At 42.2% G+C, this 18,384-nt stretch overlaps 1 protein-coding gene across 9 annotated transcripts in view; it reads right to left on the reverse strand.

Moving 5' to 3' along the window:
- The window catches only part of kcnma1a (potassium large conductance calcium-activated channel, subfamily M, alpha member 1a), a 953,094-nt gene that overhangs the window by 714,583 nt on the left and 220,127 nt on the right, over positions 1 to 18,384 (reverse strand). The window lies entirely within an intron of this gene.

The raw sequence follows: 18,384 nt of genomic DNA on the forward strand, positions 1-18,384 counted from the left end.
AGGAGTAAAAATCTTTATGTAACATCCCCGTCTAAATGTGCAATTTATAGTAATTTATAATAAATATTATGTACAACAGGATAGTTAATATAACATAGAGACACAGTAGTATCAGCATGAATTAATCAGTCTGATGGCCTGGTGGAGGAAGCTGACCCGGAGCCTGTTGGTCCGGGCTTTTAAGCTGCGGTACCGTTCCCCGAACGGTAGCAGCTAGAACAGTTTGTGGTTGGGGTGACTCGGGTCCCAAATAATCCGTCAGGCCCTTTTTAAACATTTGTCTTTGCAAATGTCCTGAATAGTGGGAAGTTCACAACTACAGATGCGCTGGGCTGCCCGCACCACTCTCTGCAGAGTCCTGTGATTAAGGGAGGTACAGTTCCCATACCAGGCAGTGATGCAGCCAGTCAGGATGTTCTCAATTGTGCCACCATAGAAAGTTCTTAGAATTTGGGGGGGACATACCAAACTTCTTCAACCGTCTGAGGTGAAAGAGGCGCTGTTGTGCCTTTCTCACCACACAGACGATATGCAGAGACCACATGAGATCCTCAGTGGTGTTTATGCCGAGGAACTTAAAGCTGTTCACTCTCTCAACCCCAGATCCATTGAGGCCAATAAGAGCTAACGTGTCTCCATTTCTCCTGAGTCCACAACCATCTCCTTTGTTTTTGTGACATTGAGGAACAGGCTGTTTACTTGACACCACTATGTCAGGGTGATGACTTCTCCTCTGTAGGCTGCCTCTCTATTATTTGAGATTAGGCCAATCAGAGTAGCGTCATCAGCAAATTTAATTAGCAGATTGGAGCTGTGGGTAGTGACACAGACATGAGTATGCAGAGAATAAAGGAGCAGGCTGAGTACAGAGCCCCAAGAGGCACCTGTGTTGAGGGTCAGAGGGGTAGAGGTGAGGGAGCCCACCCTTATCACCTGCCAGCGATCTGACAGGAAGTCCAGGATCCAACTACACTAAACAATGCTTTTCACTGTATGTTTTCATGTACATGTGACAAATAGGGCTAATCTTTAATCTTATCTTTGGAGGTCCTGGACTGGCGTGTTTTCCAGATTATTGGAAGCTCCTCACAATTAGCCAACACAGCTGAATTTCACATTACCCAGTACTATAAGCTTTCCAATGAACCTGGTGAGTTTAAATGGAGTTGGAGACCAAGCCTTGCCGAGTTATAAGGGAACACCAGAAGCTAAACCTGGTGAACATTCTGGAACCGGACCTCGGACATCACTCTAGATCTCAGCTCCGGTTGCAAACCTACCCATGCCTGTGACCTCCGGTGTCGCTGACCCTCAATCCAACCCAACATCCGGTGCACAAACCCAATAACACACAACAGTGACGGGAGTACTGAGACCATGGCAAGGATGAGTGAGCCAGCCAGCCACTGATCACCTGGTTACTGGAATTTTACTTAACAGTGGTGAGGTTACTGTCTTAGTTATTTGGCTTATGACGACAAGCAATAGCTTTTTCAGTAACATAGAGTACAAATGAATTCTTGAGATAAGCTGATATATATAGCAAATAAGGTCCAAACTAGGTCACAGTCTGAGATAAATGTCAGACCTGTCAAGCACTTGCCTCCACTGTGACTCCACTGTGTCTATAACATGATTTAATCCCTTGCTCTATGTACATGCCAAAAATATTTCTATCGCCTTTCAGTTTCAATCATAAAGATGCACCTTCTGATTTTCATCAGAATGCTTTAGGGGTCTTAACTAAGCAAGCACCACCAATGTGAGCATTGGATAAGAGAGTGATAAACTCAAGCCCAATATGTAGTTAACCCAAGTACTTATTATGAGCTCATGGACCTCATGGACACTGTGCTATATTTACAGAGAAATTGCAGTGGAGGCAGACAATGAGGTGCAAGGCCATGATGACGTAAATTATGAGGTCAATAGTCCATCTTATCATGGAAGGGGTCTGCTCCATAATCTATTTTACTACGGCAAGATCGAAACTAACCTTGAGTTTAAAAGATACAGCCATAAGCAAGGAACAACTATGTCTTGAAGGATTACGATATCGCTGAGGAAAAATAAAATCAAATAGGATGAGAGGATCAGCTGTGGGCAACAATAAAGGTAAACAGGGATTAGATCACCGGAAATGATGTACACACAGTGGCCACTTTATTAGGTACATCTGTACACTTGTTCATTAATGCAAATACCTAACCAGCCAATCGTGTAGCAGCATCTCAATGCATAAAAGCATGCAAATAGAGTCAAGGGGTTCTGTCGTTGTTCAGACCAAACATCAAATTGGAGAAAAACTGTGATCTAAGTGACTTTGACTGTGGAATAATTGTTAGTGACAGATGGGGTGGTTTGACTAGTTCAAAAACTGCTAATCTCCTGGGATTTTCACAAACAACAGTCTCTGGAGTTTACTGGAGAATGGTGTGAAAACCAAAAAACATCCGGTGATTGGCAGGTCTGTGCGCAAAAATGCTTTGTTAGCACGAAAGGTCAGAGCAGAATGGCCAGACTGGTTCAACCTGACAGGAAGGTGATAGTAACTCAACTAACACCGTGTTACAATAGTGGTGCGTAGAAGAGGATCTCTGACTACAAAACACATCAAACTTTGTTGCAGATGATTTCCAGCAGCAGAAGACCATGAACATACACTCAGTGGCCACTTTATTAGGTGCCCAGTAAAGTGGCACCAAAACCGAAGGGTAGGAGAATTTCAGAGGTAAGGCACACCAGAGTATTGATATAGGAAGTAAAAATGGAATACAAGTGCAAGTGAACAAGAAACATAAAAGCATTGTAAAAGTTTCCATTAATATGGAAATAAGAAAAGATTAACAAAAGTTAATGTGAGTCCCATGCAGGCTGGGAGAGAAATTCAATGAATATTTTGCATCTGTTTTCATAGAAGGTACAGAAAAGTTCTAGAAAACTGTGAACTATGGAGCTAGGATAAATGAAATATTAACACTTTAACAAAGCACTCCAGTATTGAGAGAAATAACGGAACGGAAAGACAATAAAGATTTAAAGGAGTTGGCTGCGAATGGATGCATTGACTGCTAGCTTCCAAAATTCTAAAACTCTTCCCTCAAATTGGAAAGTTGCAGAGGTAACTCCACTCATTAAGGAGGGACGAAGGTTGACTGGAGTCCCGAAGACCCATCAGAGGTCCAGTCGAGGCCCAATGGTCAGAGCCCCAAGTCTGCGAATCTGCTGGGGAAGTCAGGATCCAGTGTCTGCGAACTCGTGTGTCTACTGGCAGCCAGAGACTGAAGTTAGACTGTCCTGCGGTTAGGGAACTGTATACATGCATTTGGAAGGGAGGAACAGGGCTTATTTTGCTGCTTGTTATGTTCTGCTTAGTTGTGTTCTGTGTTGTTCTGCTAAGCATTGTCCTAATAAATCAATCTGAATCTGAATTTGAGACAGTAAGGAATTATCATCTAATTTATCTGACATCACTAATAAGGAAAGTGCTGGAACCTATTATTAAACAAGACGCAAAGGTGCACTTAAAAATAATAATAGGATTGGGCTGAGTAAACATGGTTATATGGAAGGAAAATTTCACAATTCTGTTAGTGTTCTGAGCTTGTTACTAACTTTCTGAAGGCTTTATTAAAGTGGTCCACAAGAGATCGCCATAAAAATTAGAGTGCACAGTTTTGGATGTAATATACCAGTGTGTATGGGGAATCGGTCAATGAATAGAAAACACAGAGCTGGATTCAAAAGATCATTTTCAGATTGGCAAGTCATGACCAGTGAGATGCCTTACAATCTATATCATGATTTGGTGAGAGGATCAAGTATAATAAATCCAAGCTGCTGAGGATACAAAACTAAGTACAAATATGGGTTGTGAGGAGAATTCAGCGAGATTAAATTGGATAAGTGAACAGACAAGGAAATAGCAGATGGATTTTTTTTATTATTTCTATTTTTGCACTATTTTTAATTTAACTGATTTGCAATACACATACATATTTACAGTAATTTATTTTTTTCTATATTATCATGTAGTGCATTGTACTGCTGCTACTAAGCTAACAAATTTCACAAAATATGCTGGTGATATTAAACTTGATTCTAATTCTGACTCTGATCATGTGGAGTACATAAGGTAGCCCACTTTGGTAGAAATATAAAAACAGAGTATTTTTTGAAATCACGAGAGATCAAAAAGTGTTAGTGTTTAGAAGCACCTAGTGTACTTGAGTGAATCACAAAATAACATACAGAATCATCAAGCAATTAAGAAGGCAAATGATAGGTACTTAGTGCAAGAAAACCTGAGTACAGGTCTCAATCCATTTTCTTCCAATTAGATAGGGCCACAGTGAGAGCGCATCTTTAATATAGTATTCAAGCCTGGTCTCCACACCTATGAAATGAAATACTTGAAACGGAGTAAGTGTGGCCAAAATTCACTTGATTGACTTCCAGGGTGGTGGATTTGTTGTACAATGAGAGATAAAGGAAACTGGCCCTAACTGGCCCAAATTAGAGTTTGGTGGAAGGGGAGCTGATCTTACTGAAAGAGAGAAAATACACACAGGGCTTAAAAGGGCAAATGCAGAGTTGATAAATCTTCTGGCTGGGTCCAGGGATCACAGGTTCAGAATAAGGACTTGGCCATTCACGAATGAGCCAAGGAAATATTTGAGGGGAACAGGGAAATGACACAGGAGTTAAACATAAATTTTGCGTCAGTCCTTAAGTTAGTCTACACTATGAATATTCCATTAATACTGAACGATGCCTGGGAAAAATGAAATACTATCTGAAAAGTAATGTCAGACAAACTAATGAGGCTAAACACTGAGAAGTGCCTCGGACCATACTAAGATCATAAAAGAAGAGACTATCAAGATACTAGATGGATTAATTATCAACTTTCAAAAATCCAGTGAGTGACAGTTCTGTGGGCAAAATGGCCTTGTTAATGAGAGAGGTGACAGGAGGATGGCCAGACTGGTTCAAGCTGACAGGAAGGCGACAGTAACTCAAACAACCATGGTGTTACAACAGTGGTGTGCAGAAGAGCAACTCTGAATGCACAACATGTCAAACCTTGAAATGGATGGGCTACAGCAGCAGAAGACCACAACGGGTTCCACCATCAGGTGCAGGTACCAAATACTCCTGTGTGGTCATGCTAAAGATATACATTGCCAGTATATAATAGTTTTAGAATTTGCCATTAGAGAAAAATAACCTTAATTCCTACTTTCCTGCAATTAGCTTGCCATTTGTGAATTTGAATCATTTATCAGGCCATGAATTGCCCCCAAGGTTTCCCTTCATGTTTCTGAACCCACTGAGAGGTACTCCACATTATTAACACATTCTCGGTGTCTCCCCAGGTACAAAAACACCACAGTGCAGTTATCCTCTATATAGGAAATCTGTCACAAAGACTCATTACTCTCTTTCCTAAATCTGATGGTAACCTATATTTTTGCTCTAAATTCCCAGTTCCTACGTATGCTTTTGTGTCATTTGCTAATATGTGGACGGTTCCATTAATATTCTGACCCAAATCATTACTGAAGAGGTGCAGTGTCAGTGAGTACAGAGAATGCTACTGGCTTCACTGACAGCCCGCCCAGGTGCACCGTGAAAAGTGCCTACCTGAGAGCTTGAAACCTATTCACTATTGCAACCTGCAACTCACTGTCAATCCAAATGCACAGAGGGATGTTTTTGATCTATTCCATCATGGGAACTAGGCGATGCCTCGGAAAGGTGGCATCCATCATTCAAAGGACTCTCACCATTCGGGACATGCCCTCTTTTCTTTACTGTCATCAGGGAGGAGGTACAGGAATGTGAAGACAAAAACTCTTGTTTTAGAATCAGCCTCTTCCCCTGCACCACCAGATTTCTGAAAGAACCATGAACACTACCTTACTTTTTGCTTTCTTTTTGAACTACTGACTTATATTTTTATATATTTCTTATTGTAACTTATAGTAGTTTTTTTATACTGCTGTTGTTTTTCCTTTCCGCGCCTTGTGGCACATCGGGCAGCAACCTCCACAATCTCCATCAGCACAGGAGCACCGCAGGGATGTGTGCTTAGCCCCCTGCTCTACTCACTTTACACCTATGACCGTGTGGCTAAGTGCAGCTCCAACATCATATACAAGTTTGCTGATGACACCACTGTTGTGGGCCATATCAAAGGTGGTGATGAATCAGCGTACAGGAGGGAGCTTGAAAACTTGGCTGAGTGGTGTGATAACAACAACCTCTCACTCAATGTCAGTAAGACCAAGGAACTGATTGTAGACCTCAGGAGAGGGAAACCAGAAATCCATCAGCCAGTTCTCATCAGAGAGTCAGAGGTGGAGAGGATCAGTAACTTTAAATTCCTGTGTGTCACTATCTCCGAGGGCCTGTCCTGGACCTATCATATAAATATAATTGCAAAGGAAGCATGACAGCACTTCTATTTCCTCAGGAGGCTGCAGAAGTCTGGCATGTCATCAAAAAATTAGGCACACTTCTATAGGTGTGTGGTGGAAAGTGTACAGACTAGCTGCATTACAGCTTGGTATGAGAACACCAATGCCGTTGAGTGGAAAATCCTACCAAAGGTAGTGGATTTGGCCCAGTACAACACAGGTAAAACCCTCACAACCATTGAACACATCTACATGAAGTGTTACCACAGAAAAGCAACATCCTGATCTTTGATGATGGATGTTGCTTTTGACAGTAACATTTCGTGTAGATGTACTCAGTGGTTGTGAGGGTTTTACCCCTGTTGTACTGGGCCGAATCCACAACCTTTGGTAGGATTTTCCACTCAAAGACATTGGTGTTCCCATGCTCTTGTCTTGCTACTGCCATCAGGTAGAAGATACAAGAGCCTCAGGACTCACACTACAGGGTTTAAGAACAGTTACTACATCTCAACCATCAGGCTCTTGAACAAAAGGGGATTACTACACTAATTTAGGGACTCTTATCTTGTTACTTCATGCTCGTTATTTATTGCTATTTATTATCTGCATTCTCACAGTTTGTTTACAGTTTACAGATCCTGTTTACAGTTACTGTTCTAAAAATTTGCTAGGTATGCCCGCAAAAAAAGAATCTCAGGGCTGTATGTGGTGTTTTTATGTACTTTGATAATAAATTTTGCTTTGAACTTTGAACCTTGCATTTTCTTTAGCATTTTTTGTCCAAAAAAACACTCAAAAAACTTCTATAGTTGTACTGCGGGAAACATTCTGACAGGCTGCATTACTATCTGGTATGGGAGGGGGGGCTACTGCACAAGACCAAAATAAGCTGCAGAGGGCCATAAATTTAGTCAGTTCCATCTTGGGTACTAGCCTACAAAATACGCAGGACATCTTCAGGGAGTGGTGTCTCAGAAAGGCAGCGTCCATTATTAAGGACCTCCAGCACCCAGGGCATGCCCTTTTCTCACTGTTACCATCAGGAAGGAGATACAGAAGCCTGAAGGCACACACTCAGGGTTTCAGGAACAGTTTCTTCCTCTCTGCCATCCGATTCCTAAATGGACATTGAACCCGTGAACACTACCTCACTTTTTTAATATGTATTATTTCTGTCTTTGTACAATTTTTAATCTATTCATTATGCGTATACTGTAATTGATTTATTTATTTCTTCTATATCATGTATTGCATTGAACTGCTGCTGCTAAGTCAACAAATTTCACGACACATGCCGGTGATAATAAACCAGATTCAGATTCTGATTATGTTTTTTTTTTGAGACCAAGTTGCTAGCACAACGCTCAAGCCAGCACAGGTGGGAAGCATGAAAAGAGCTGGCCAGATTCGAACCTGGGATCACTCACCTTGAAGTCCAGTGCAGATGCCACTACACCACCAGCCAGCAATTTTTTTTATATATCTGTATCGCACTCTATCTTTATGTATTGGTTGAAAATCTGACTCATTTTCATTTCCAAGGACCTGTCCTGGGCATAGCACATAAGCGTCATTATAAAGAAATCACGGCAACGCCCCTATTTCCTTGGAAGGTTGTGGAAATTCAGCATGACATCTAAAACTTTGACAATCTTCCACAGATGCATGGTGGAAAGTTTACTAAATAACTGTATCTCAGCCTGGGATGGAAACAGCAATGCCTTTGAATGGAAAATCCTATAAAAGTAGTAGAAATGGCACAATACACCTTGTCATGAGCCTTTGGATCAGTGGGGGGGCCTCGAGGGTGCCTGACCTTGGTATTTTACCTCACTTGAATAGCACTAATTTACCTAATAGTAGCTTGCTTGACCTGTTAGTTGCTCCCTGAAGTTTTCCATGCTGTTTACTGGTTACTGCAGGTTTCTTGTGTGCCCTTGCACTATTTAAGTTACGCGCATTGAGCACTTGTTGCTCAGTCTTCAACTAGCTTTTCCAAGTAACCTGCGTATCTTCGTTGATTCTTCTGTGAAGAAACTCTCATCGGCGTTTTAAACTCAAATCTCTGATTTATTGAGTGTGCCCACAAGAAAACAAATCTCAGGGTTGTGTATAGTGACATGTATGTACTTTGTTAATAATTTTACTTTAAACTTTGTACTGTTTCTGCAAAACAACAAAATTCATGACATAGTCATAGTCATACTTTATTGATCCCAGGGGGAAATTGGTTTTCGTTACAGTTGCACCATAAATAATAAATAGTAATAGAACCATAAATAGTTAAATAGTAATATGTAAATTATGCCAGTAAATTATGAAATAAGTCCAGGACCAGCCTGTCGGCACAGGGTGTCTGACCCTCCAAGGGAGAAGTTGTAAAATTTGAAGGCCACAGGCAGGAATGACTTCCTATGACACTCTATGCTGCATCTCGGAGGAATGAGTCTCTGGCTGAATGTACTCCTGTGCCCACCCTGTACATTATGTAGTGGATGGGAGACATTGTCCAAGATGGCATGCAACTTAGACAGCACCCTCTTTTCAGACACCACCATGAGAGTCCAGTTCCACCCCCACAACATCACTGGCCTTACGGATGAGTTTGTTGATTCTGTTGGTGTCTGCTACCCTCAGCCTGCTGCCCCAGCACACAACAGCAAACATGATAGCACTGGCCACCACAGACTAGTAGAACATCCTCAGCATCATCTGACAGATGTTAAAGGACCTCAGTCTCCTCAGGAAATAGAGATGGCTCTGACCCTTCTTGTAGACAGCCTCAGTGTTCTTAGACCAGTCCAGTTTATTGTCAATTCGTATCCCCAGGTATTTGTAATCCTCCACCATGTCCACACTGACCCCCTGGATGGAAACAGGGGTCACCGATACCTTAGCTCTCCTCAGGTCTACCACCAGCTCCTTAGTCTTTTTCACATTAAGCTGCAGATAACTCTGCTCACACCATGTGACAAAGTACACCAGTGATAATAAACCTGATTTTGATTTTGGCTCTGATTCCAATGAGAGGTGTAAGTCCTTCCTGGCTGGAAGAGTGTGTGACAGAATTGGGCACCAACCTGAATCACAAGGAATTGAAAGGGTGGGTTGGAGAATTACTGGTGGGTAGATGCAGAGGTGGCCTCTTTTCTTTTTTAGCTAATATAAAAATCAGGATTTTGGAATGGCGTTTGCCCTGGACTCCACAGAAAATAACTTTCAATCTGGAAGGATGTGCTTTGATTTCCTCAGTCGTTATGACACATAGAACATAAAACAGTACAGCGAAAGAACAGGTCATAAGGCCCACAATGTTGTGTCAAACTAATTAAATTAGTGATCAATTGCCCAACTAAGATAATCCCTTCTGCCTACACGATGTCCATATCCTTCCATTCCCTGCGCATTTATTAGCTCATCTCAGAGTCCCTATGGTATCTACTTCTACCACCATTCCGGGAGCATATTCCATGCACCCACCTCTCTCTGTAGAAAATATTTGTCCCTCACATCCTCTTTGAACCTACCCCCTCTCACCTTCAATGTATGCCTCCTGGTATTAGCCATTCCAACCCTGGGAAAAAGATACTGACTGTCTGCTCTGTTGACGCCTTCCATAAACCTCTATCATATCGGCTTTCAGCCTCTACTGTTCCAGAGAAAATGTGGGAACAGAGATGTTGGCAGATATCAGAGATCATTTTGAGGGATTTTTGCCAATACTGCAGCAGGGACTGCCTAGGTGTTAAAGTTTCAGAGAAGGCAAATTCATTGAGATGTCCAGCAGAGCTTTTAGATGTAGCATGTGGACAGATCAGCAAGAGAAGGAGAAATACTGGATCTTGGTGAATGTAGCTGGTCAAGTGAGGGAGCATCTTGAAGAAAGTGAGTACAACTGCATACATTTAAAGTGATTATGGAAAAGGACAGGGAGTGGCAAGTAATAAAGGTCTTAAACTGGGGCAAGCTAATTTCATTAACAGGAAATGCTAGATTGGGATCATCTCCTTTCAGATAAGTCTACATCTAAGGCGTACTGTTCAATTCATCCTGACTAACTACATCGTGGTGTGGTACAGCAATGTGAATGTGCAGGAACGTTCAAGTGTTTGAGTGGTATCTCTTTTGATGATGTCAGAGGATGCTACCGAAGTTCTGCGTTTATGGATTTGGACTATTGGACTATGGACTTTTTCAGTCTTATGGTTTTTATATTTTGTATTTTTGCCCGTTTTGTTTTTTTTTTGTGCAGGGGGAAGGGGTTTTGGGAGGTCAATATCCTTGTTGCATTTTGTTTGGTTTTTTTGTGCGGGGGAAGGGGATTTGGGAGTCAATGTTCTTGTTGTGTTTTGTGTGAGGGAGAGGGGTTTCAGGGGTTGATAATCGTGTTGCCATTCTTTTTTGTGTGTAGGGGGTGAGATAATTGTTTCTCCATGAACTGACTTCCATGGTTTTCTTTGATGGCTATCTGGAGAAGACAAACCTCAGAGTAGTATACTGCATACATACTTCGTTAATAAATGAACCGTTGAACCTTTGTAAGTTTTGTAAGAAGCTACAGAGAGTAGTAGACTCAACCCAGAACAATATGAGCACATCTCTCCCTCACATTGGTAATATCTACAGGAAGCATTGCCTTAAAGTAGTATCTATCATCAAAAATCCCCACCATGAAATTCATGTCAGCTTTTCACAATTACCATTAAGCAGGAGGTACAGAAGCTTGAAGTCTAATGCCATCAGATTTAAGAACAGCTACCTGCTACCTGATTTTGAACCAACCAGCAAAACTATAATCACTGCAGTTTAGTAACTCCACCAGCACTTTGGCCACTTTGCATTAAAATAAACAAAATTCTGAGGTTGAGAATTAATGAGCACTGGGAACAACAGGGGCCAATTAGGGACAGCCAGCATGGCCCTGTCAAGGCCAGGTCCTGGCAGGCACGGAGTAAATTTTCTCTGTGCCAACCAGGAGCCTATCCCATGTGTTTGGCCCATCTCCCTCTCTTCTCACTACCACCATCAGGTGGGAGATGCAGGAGCCTTGAGTCCCACACCACCAGATTCAGGAACAGTTATCGCCCTACGACCACTGGACTCCTGGACCAGTGCAGATTACTTCACTTGCTGCAGTGATGAACTGACTCCCCAGCCTGTAGACCCATTTTCAGCGACCTTGCCTTCGTTATGTATGGTTTTTCATGGATTCTATCGTATTTCTTTATTTTCCTGTGGGAGCCTGCAAGATAGGTTAATCATACTTTGATAATGAACTTACATTGAACTTTAATTCTGTCAGGATGGTAGATGTGACTTACATAGCAACAGACATTCTTCACAAAGTCAAGTCTACCATTTGCTTATAACCCCTGTCAGTGTATCCCAGAACCTACTGAGTAAAACAATCTTTCTTCATATCACTTTTGGTTCTTTTGCCAACCATATTCATTCTACGTCCTTTGGCTCTTGACCCTTCCACTAATCAGAACAGTTTTTTCCTCAATCTGCTCTACCTAAGCCCTGCTTGATTTTCAAATACTTTCATCAAATTTCTTCCCAATCTCCTCAATTTCAGATCGCACAACCCCAGCTTCTCCTGTCTGCCCGCGTAAACTGGGCGTCCTCATCCGTGAATCATTTTCGTAAATCTCTTCTCTAAGACAGGTACACGGATGAAAGAAGAATGGAGGACTATGGTGGAGTGAAGAGCTAGATTGATCTTGGAGTTGTTAAAAGGTCAGTGAAACATTGTGGGCTGAAGGGCCTGTACTGTGTTGTGCTGATCTATATTTGACGTTCTTCTGCACCACCTCCAAAGTACAGCACCCAAAATGACACACAATACTCCATATGCACAGCAGGAATGCCTGAAAAGCAGAGGGACATTGATCCCCCGAGTTACTGGACACAGCTGTTATGCCTATCAGCAAAGTTAGAGTTACTAGTGTCAGAGGTAGCAGATCAGCATTCAATAATCTCCCCTGAACCTGGGAGTTACATTACACAGTAACAAGCCCTTATTTTTTTAGCATCTATTAAAATCTATTTTATGAGTTTCTTCACTAAAATTATTTAAGTCAGGTAAGACATTACTGTAGTCATGCTCTTCGACATGTTAAGGATATATCAGTTAATACCAATGTTACCTCTAAAGTGTGTGTATGTGCGTGTGGACACATCTTTTGCCACTCCTGTACAAAGGAATTTAAACTGTGCACAAAAGGTTGTCACTGGCTGGTGGCGTAGTGGTGTCAGTGCCGGACTTCTGAGTGAAAGCTCCCGAGTTCGAATCCAGCCAGCTCCCCTAGCACGCTTTCCATCCGTGCTGGGTTGAGCGTCGAGCTAGCAACTTGACCTGGTAAAAAAAAAGAAATTGCCTGCAACGGAAACATCAACCGCAAAAAGTTGATGGCCTGTGCTCTCTTGTGAGTTTAAAGGCAATTTCTCTCTCTCTTTCTTCTCAAAAGGTTGTCACCCTCTACCTCATGTTAAGTATATTTCACGATTGTATACAATCACATTTTCTCTTCCAGATCCTGATGTGGATGGAACTGTAGATGAATCCGCAGATATATAGTCAAGAAGTGTCTCATTCTGTACTTCAAATTCAGACCTAAAGGCAGTGTTCGGGGTGAGGGAATAAACAGGAAGGTGTAAGAAGTTTCCATGACTGGGTGAAGCAAAACATTTGAAGAGTGTCCCATGGTAGTGCAGTGGTTAGCACAACGCTTTACAGCATCTGTAGACCTAAAAGCTCTGCTCTGTATAAAACTTTTTTTGGTGGATTAGTTCAGCTGAAGGTGTGCGATGCTTCTGCTGTATCAGTGATCAAAGAGTTTTACTTCCACTTAAAGATTCAGTGTGCACATATTGTTGTCACTGGGCAAAAAATTGCACAAGATTTTTGTCCTTACAAATTACCCAGGGAACATTAATACACTCGGTACCCCACTTTACTGGGTGTACCTGTGCACATGCTTATTAATACAAATATCTAATCAGCCAATCATGTGGCAGACAATCAACACAAAAAACCATTCAGACATGGTTATGAAGTTCAGTTGGTGTTCAGACCAAACATCGGAATGGGGAAGAAATGTGATCTAAGTGACTTTGACCACAGAATGATTATTGGTGCCAGATGGGGTGGTTTAAGAATCTCAGAAAATGATGATCTCCTAGGATTTTCACTCACAAAAGTGTCCAGAGTTTAGAGAATGGTGCAAAAAAAACCCACATTCAGTGAGCAGCAGTTCTGTGAGTGGAAGTTAATGAGCGAGGTCAGGAATGGCCAGACTGGTTCAAGCTGACAGGAAGGCGACAGTAACTCAGATAACCACACTTTACAACAGCGGTGTGCAGAAGAGCATCTCTGAATGCACAACACATCAAACTTTGAAGTGGTTGGGCTACAGCAGCAGAACACCATAAACATAGAGTCAGTGGCCACTTTACCAGATTCAGGAGGTAGATAATAAAATGGCCACCGAGTGTATTATGAAATAAAATCAGAGAATGCTGGAAATACTCAGCTGTTCAGGCCACATCTGCAGGAAGAGCAACAAAGTTAACATTTCATGTCAAAGGCCTTTCACCAATACCCTGAAACATTAGTGCAACTTCACTTCTCATAGCTGTGACCTGACCACCTGAGTGCATAGTACGTGGAACAGCAGAGCACTGGAACACGTCCCATGATGTCTGTGCCGAACATGATGTCAATTTAAACTGCACATCTGCGTGCACATGGTCCATGTCCCTCATTTCCCTGCCTGTCTTAATTCTTCTTAAACGTTTTTATTTAGAGATACAGAATCATTACAGACCCTTTTGGCCCAATGAGACGCATCACACAATTACACGTGTCCAATTAACCTACTAACCCGAGTGTCCTTGTGGGAGGAAACTAGAGCAGTCACAAGGAGAATGCTCAACCTCCTTACAGACCGCAGCGGAACTGAACCCCGGTCGCTGGTGCTATAATAGTCTTACACTCGCGTTGTCTTTGTTATCAGCTTGACATTATTGTTGCCACCCTTATTGTCCTTATCGTATCTACCACTTCCCTTGGCAGCAAATGCGAGTGTTTCCTTTTGCCAAGATCCTCCTCTAATAGATCCCCAAGTAGTGACGTAAGGCTCGTAGGCATGCTATCTTTGTGCCGAAAGCACAGCGACAATGGCTCAGCCCCAGCCTTGCTGATTTGATTTGACACAAACAATACATTTCAATGTACAATTTGATGTACATGTGACAAATAAAGCTAATCCTTACTTCTTTATCTTTACCAGCCTATAATTCTGTGATTATACTCTACTCTTCTCATTAAACAGAGGAACAATATTGGCACCTGGGACCTCAAGTGGGCTCAGCAGTCTTCTAGGACCTCACCTGTATTTCCTCTGTTTTCTTTAGATTGTTGTACCTGTAAATTTTTCAATTTTCACTGAAATAATCTCTCTCCCACACCCCTCAAGTGTGGATACTGGACTTTGGTTTAGCAATATGATAGGCCCACGGGCCGCTGCCAAAAGGGAACAGAAGAACACTTACCACCATCTGCCTCGTATCTACGTGAAGCACAAACTGGGGTCACACAGCAGCAAGGCAGGTCAAATAGCGAACTTAAAACTCATAACTACACAGGTGAGAGAGACTCTGATCATGGGGGGAAAAATCTCTGCTCCGCACAACACAGAGAACTTCAGTAACAGTCCTCTGTCACCAGACACAGTCACTCGACAGCAGCAAGAGTAAGGGTTCCACTGGCTCAATTCTTTGTTGCCTGCTCTCATTCGCGGTCTCCTCCCCTGCACCGTCCTGTTCTCAGTGCTGTCATCAACAATTGTGGGGCTGCAGCACAATTCATGTCTTAGTGAAGCAAAAGTAGCAAAGCTGAGACACAAGGCAGTGTTCGGGGTGAGGAAATAAATAGGAATGTGCAAGAAGCTTCCATGACTGGGTAAAGCAAGATATCTGAAGAGGGCGCCGCGGTAGTGCGGTGGTTAGCACAACGCCTTCCAGCACCTGCTGCTAGACCGGGGTTCATTCCCGCCACTGTCTGCAAGGCATTTGCACTTTCTCTGCATGTCAAGTAAGTCTCCTCCAGGTGCTCTGGTTTCCTCCCACATCGTGGGCGTGCTATGTTGGGACTATAAGCGTAGCAACACTTGCTGGATGCCCAGCACAATTCTCATTGATTTGATTTGATAGAAATGGCACACTTCACTGTATGTTTTGATATACAGATGACAAATACAGCTAATCTTTCTTTTCCTTCTAATCTTTGAAATAAGGATAAACTGGTCCCACTACCAGATAACTCTATCTAACCCAATTTAACTCTAACATCCAATACTATCTATTCTGAGTTTTCATGTTCTAGCTGTGATCACCTGAGTTCCCTCCACAGATTCCAGTCTCCTCCAAGACAAGCAGGTTAGCAGGTCAAATGAGTGCTGTTAATTACCCCTTGTGTAGGAGGGTTTACAGAGTAAAAGCCATGAGTGAGAAAAGAGGCAACAGGGCAATCGCTTGAGGAAAAAGACAATTTTTTGAATATAGATCAAAATAAACTTTATTCATAATAAAAAAACATTTACAAGAATAAACCATACAATGATTTTTTATTCTTACATTCATAGTCAACGTGTTAAGTAGTATCCTATGATATTCCTTAAAACAAATAGTATTGTTGCCACTCAAGTGCGCCCCCCGCAGGTGGTACACTACCACTATCAGTGAGCAGCTTTCTTACTCAGCCCGGCCTCTCCTCGTCCAATAGTTACTGTGGTCCTTCCCCATTAAGTCCACAGGACTTTTCTGAGAGTCAGTGTAGGTTTAACAGGTCAAAAGAGAAGCAAGCGACAACCTTCTCACTTAACTCGCTCAGCCCTTTAATATGATTGCGGCTAACCTGATCTTGTCCCCAGCTTCACTACTTGATCCCAAAAAGCCTGTGTTCTCCCAAGGTCTGAAAATCTACTTGTAGACCTGGTTGTGGGAACAGCTTCTTCCCCTCCGCCATCAGATTTCTGAATGGTCCACGATTGCATGGACCCTACCTTGTTATCCTTCTTTTACGCTATTTATTTTTAAATTTATAGTCATTCTTATGTCTTGCAACATACTGCTGTCATACAGCAATAAAACGACACTGTGTGTTTCAATCTACATGTGATAAATAAAGCAAATCTTTAATCTCGCCTTTTTTTAACAACACCACTAATTTACGGCTGGAAAGTAACTGAAACTGAAAGGTTTAGTTGTTTTGCACTCAGTTGATGCCTTGGTGATCTAATGTATGTTGAACTGAAAGCAGTTTGCTGTCAGCCCAGTAACAGATGCTCAGCAAAGCAGCGAAGTTGGGAGGTTAAAAAATGGGATGAAGCTGTTGGACGTCTTCCCCACCCGCCATTCTCTTTGATGCGTCGTCTTGCTTACTGACAGACAGGAAGGAATTCTCGGTGGCAAATTAAACCAATTTGTACTGATTGCCATTTCCGCATCTTTCAAATTAAACTGCCACATGCTGATGTGTCCAGATAATTAGCAGGCTTGCTGCTCTGCCAAGATATTCCGTTCCTGAGCTGATTTCTGCTTCTTACCATAAGACAAGAATATACAGGAGCAGATCTAGGCCATTTGGCCCATCAAATCTAATCTGCCATTTCATCATGGCTGATTTATCATACCTCTCAATCCCATTCTCTTACCTCCACTCCATAACCTTTGGCATGCTTACAAATCAAGAACCTATTAAGCTCTAGTTTAAGTATACTTAATGACTTGCCATCTACAGCCATCGGTGGCAATGAAATAGCTTCTGGCTAAAGAAACCTCCTTATCTCTGTTCTAAACGCCGTCCGTCTATTCTGAGGCTGTGTGCTCTGGTCCTAGACTCCCCCACTACAGGAAACATCCTCTCCACGTCCTCTCCACCTTTCAATATTTGATACATTTCAATGGGATCCCTTTTCATTCTTCCAAACTTCGGCGAGTACAGGCCCAGAGCCATCAAACAGTCCTCATATATTAACCCTTTCAATCCCAGGATCATTCTCGTGAACCTGCTCTGAACCTTCGCCAAGGCCAGGCCATTCTTTCTTCTCTAAGGAGCTCTCATGCTGCCCTTTTGTTTCGGCCGACCGAGGAGCATCCCAGAATCCCAGTTTAGTTGCAGGCAGCACGACCCTGCCCAATAAAGTGGTCATATTCTGCAGCACCTCACGATACATTCCAAGTTAAATAGGATCCTATAAGGTTACCCAGCAGAGTGAGGTTACAGTCCAGATATGCTCCTCGATCCTCTTTAATCACCCTGAAGCTTGATCAGATCAGCAGACTCCTATCTCAGTCTCACTGAGTTGGCACCCAGTCTCAGAACAGGGTCATTAGCTGTAAAGCAACTTAGCTATTAATAACTCCTTCGATAGAACAGCCTCAGCCATCGAACTTAATTAAAGAAATTACTGGAGCACAAGTTTACTGGCAGCAAGTTAAGAAACAAATAACAAATATGGAAACACTCGTGTCCAAAGATTGCAAAGTTCTGAGGCTACAGTCACAATTATTATATAAGGTTTGATTCAATTAAAAATTCTTTCACTTTATTTAGATTTCTCTCAGTTATGCTGTCCTTTTGCGTGACTGCTCATTATATCATGCAACGTGTCGGACTTGCCAAAACATTCATAGAAGCTACTCAGTTGCCTAGAAGAGCAATTTCAAGAGGAGATACAAGTGAATACTAATAATAGAATCTGGAACAAAAATGCTGCTGGAGGAACTCAGCAGGTTAGACGGCATCTTTGGAAGAAAGTGGAGAGTTGACACTTTGATTCTCAAACCGAGACACTGACTTTGCATTTTCTTTCACAGAGAGAATTCAAATTGTTAGAACATGACTGATCTCTGAATCGCCTTATCACTGCCTCTGCTTTTGAAATCCAAATTT

This window comes from Mobula birostris, chromosome 18 (assembly GCF_030028105.1).
Source record: "Mobula birostris isolate sMobBir1 chromosome 18, sMobBir1.hap1, whole genome shotgun sequence".
In the NCBI taxonomy this organism is placed as follows: domain Eukaryota; kingdom Metazoa; phylum Chordata; class Chondrichthyes; order Myliobatiformes; family Myliobatidae; genus Mobula; species Mobula birostris.